Source organism: Poecilia formosa, unplaced genomic scaffold (genome assembly GCF_000485575.1).
Source record: "Poecilia formosa unplaced genomic scaffold, Poecilia_formosa-5.1.2 Scaffold394, whole genome shotgun sequence".
NCBI lineage: Eukaryota > Metazoa > Chordata > Actinopteri > Cyprinodontiformes > Poeciliidae > Poecilia > Poecilia formosa.
Window position 1 is genome coordinate 128,463 of NW_006800333.1, and position 3,988 is coordinate 132,450.

A 3,988-nucleotide genomic window follows, 5' to 3' on the forward strand; every position below is an offset into this window, starting at 1 on the left:
ATGCATGTGTCTCCAAACCAAGGCCTCCTCCACACGTTTGCGCAGTGTGAAGGAAAGAGGAGACCAGCTGCACAGGCAGGCTGCGAAATGAGATGCAGGTGATCGGTTTGTGTAATTGGCAACAAGAGACCGTGATTGGAGATCATCGATCATACACTTTTTCACGGAAATCGGCCGATTATGATTGGTGGCCGATCGATCGGCACACCTCTAAAAATTAGCTACCATGACATATCTCTACATTACAATGTCACCAGGTGTGTCTAAGCCCATCCATGCACAGAAGAGATGCTTAGAATAAATAATTGTGTAGATGTGCCATAACCTTCTTCAGCTGAAGAAAAACAAAAAGTGAAGTTATTTTTAGACCTAAAAAAAGAATGGTCTAGAGAAGAGGTGTCAAACTCCAGTCCTGGGGGGCCGCTGTCCTGCAACATTTAGATGTGCCTCTGCTGCACCACACCTGAATATAATAATTAAGTCATTAGCAAGGCTCTGGAGAACTTATCTGCACAATAAGGAAGTAACTAAGCCATTTGATTCCAGTGTTTTGTGCCTGTGGCTCATCTAAAAACTGCAGGACAGGACTAAAAACTGTGGCCCTCCAGGACTGGAGTTTGACACCCCTGGTCTAGAGTCAGCACACAGCTTCAGTTATTGCAGCTAGAAACTAGAAATCTGGGTGGAATGTTGAGATATGGCCTGAAGCTTCAGACACATAAAGACAGTTACAAAGTCGGCCTTCTGTCACTTGACAGACATTTTCAGGATTAAAGGACTAATGTCGCAACAAGGTCTAGAGAAACTCCCCCATGCATTTAAGGTCAGTCCCATTGATGACTGCAACAGTGTCTGTACAGTTCAGACTAAAAGGTCAATCCTCCAGCTGCAGCTGATCCAGAACGCTGCTGCTGGTGTTCTCACTAAAACCACAAGGATTGAGCACATCACCCCAGTTTTAAAGTCCTTACAATGGCTCCCTGTCGCTCAGAAAATAGACTTTCAAGATTTCTGTTGGTTGATAGACCGACTGAAAGGCTTGGCATCCAAGCTACGTCAATGACTTGTTGTTGTGTCAACCTTGCAGACCACTCAGATCTTCTGGTTCTGCTCTGCATCCCCAGAACCAGAACCAAACATGAAGAAGCAGCTTTCAGCTTCTGTGCACCTCAAATCTGGAACAAACTTCCAGAAAACTGCAAAACAGCAGAAACACTGAGTTCCTTTAAAACAAGGATAAACGCCCAGCTGTTTAAAACTTCTTTGGACCAGTAATCACTGGAACACTGACCAACATGTTCGATGTGTTTTGATGATTTTTAATGATGGAACTTGACAAAATGTAATATCTGTTTCTGGTTTCACAATTGGTGACAGCATGATGTGTTTATGATGGTTTTCTGCTTTCATGATGTAAAGCACTTTGAACATCCTCATTGCTGAAATGTGCTGTACAAATAAACTTTATTGATTGATTAATCAATAACTTATTGATTCTATTTTTTTTTTCAGCTGAAGAAGTGGAAGCATCAACACACCAGCTCTCATCTCTGTTTTTGGTGTGTTTGGGGTTGCTTTGTGTCATACTGACTGCAAACATCGTCTACAGTGAGTTTCACTTCAACAGAATATATTTTAAGTTGCTTCCTTTATAACAAGTATTTAGAGGTCTAAAGCATTAGGATGCAAGCGTTCAGCAGTAAGAGGAGATGTGAGGGTTGATAAAAAGTCAGGGACACTGAAGTGTTACCAAGAATCAGTTCAACTTAATGCTGCCCAGCTTGAAACCTGTCAAAAGATTTTTGGTTAAAGTTTTTATGGAAGAGCTAAAGGGGTAGTTCAGGAGAGGAGGATGTCTGGCTTGTGAACTGCAGGAATTTAACTTTGCTTTTTGTAGACATGGGCCGTGGTTCCCACCAGGGACTGGAGTGGTTTGATGCTGAGTGTGAAGCAGCTGGATAGAACTATCACATTGGCATACAGAACTTTGTTAAAAGCAGTAGCTCAGTGTTCATTTCTAGCAGTAGAGACTATAAAAAAAAAGCATTTGTTATATCAGACTAATGGTAAACATAACTGTCCATCTCTTAACTGATGGTAATGTCCTCTAAGTCAGAGGCTACGATTGTTTACTGAGCCCCTCTGAGTAGTCTCTGCCTTAAGTGGAGGAGTTTAACCCCTTAACCCGCACTGGAACACCCATGTGTCGTTTTTCCATTATATTTACCAGGGGTGAGATTTTAGGGTTTAAACTCTGCCGGTGTCCATTATGACGCTTTTATTGGGCAGCCTAGAGCCCCCTCACCCCCCTTTTGATTGACACAGCATTCGACCAATAAAGTTATGAAATGGCTTTTTCCGAGCCAATAATATCCAGAGAGCGACTTGAGCTCGTTTTGACATGCCTTTATCCTTTCTGGAATATTTCTGACTGGTCAACTCAGAGACTAAATCTAAAGCCACAGATGTGTAGCCAACATGTGTCCTGTCACAAAGACGTAAGGCATTTTGGAGTTTGATTTGACATGAATCCACCAGCTGCATGCGTAACCATGCACAATATGTCCGCCTTTGCTACGTCAGAGTCAGACTCTGTGCCCTCCTGGGGAATATGGGGGACAGTATCTGGGACCTGCCTGGTGTGTTCCTTGGTCTTCATGATGCTCTCTGCGCTTTAAACACAACCCTGAGACGATCGCAGAGCAGGTACATTTGTACCGAGACTTGATTACACACAGGTGGATTCTGTTTTTCATCATCAGTCATTTAGGACAACATTGGATCATTCAGAGATCCTTGTTGAACCTCTGTAGTGAGTTTGCTGCACTGAAAGTAAAGGGACCGAATAATATTGCACGCCCCACTTTGCAGTATTTTTACTTGATAAAAAAGTTTTAAATATCAAATTCATTTTGTTCCACCTCATGATTGTGTCCCACTTGTTGATTATTCACAAAATAATAAAAATTTTACATCTTTATGTTTGAAGCCAGAAAAGGCAAAAGGTTGAAAAGCTCCAGGGGGCTGAATACTTTCACAAGGCTCCTTCACCCCTCCTCCCCTTCCTGTTATCCATGCAGCTGTGGAGCTGAGCGCTCCCAAGGACATGCCTTGATAATAACATCTTATCGGACTTCTGCCGGGAGGCTGAGCAACGTGGTTTCATGGTCCCTGATGTCACCGCCTTCACTCATGTCTTTGTTTTGTCTGAATATTACTATGTGTGCTAATGTGTCCTTTCCTCTTTTAATTTCATTCCCCTTTTGTTATTTAGAAACTGTGGAGTACTGACTTTCAACCCAGAAAAGGAATTAGAACAAACTTAGAATCCAGAGAAACAACTTTAATTTGTGGAGTACTCACTTTTTAGAACAACACTGTCTGGTGGATGTTGAGCGGAGCTACGTCTGTGAAATATCACTACCAGCAGCGCGTAGCGGCGGTTGAAGAGCGAGAACAGAACCAGCGTCTTACACCGCCAGCCCGAAGACTTGAATTATTTTTCGGGTTATTTGTTTAGCTTTCTGACCGTGACCGAGTGAGTGTTGGTAGCTGTGCTGCTTTACCTGCTGTCTGGCCGCTCCGGATGTCCTTTTTTCCTGCTTTGAGCCTCGATGTAGCCAAACTCCGTCAAGCACTTGTTTTTTAAATGTCATATTAGATTTGTTGTGTTGATGCATTTTGACGTGCTTCACACCTGAGGTAATTTTCCGCCGCAACACGCAAACGTCCTCTTTCACTCAGAGCGTTAAAGTTCCACAGGACCGGATTTTTTGCCGCGCGCTGTGCAGTGTGAAGGAAAGAGGAGATGAGCTGCACACGCAGGCTGCGAAGTGAGATACAGGTGATTGAGTTTGGTGATCGGCAACAAGAAACAGTGATCGGCGATCACCGATCATACACTTTTTCACAGGAATCGACCGATTTTTACACCTCTACTTTTTAGATTATTCTAGTTTATCAGTATTTTTAGAAATACTGATAAACT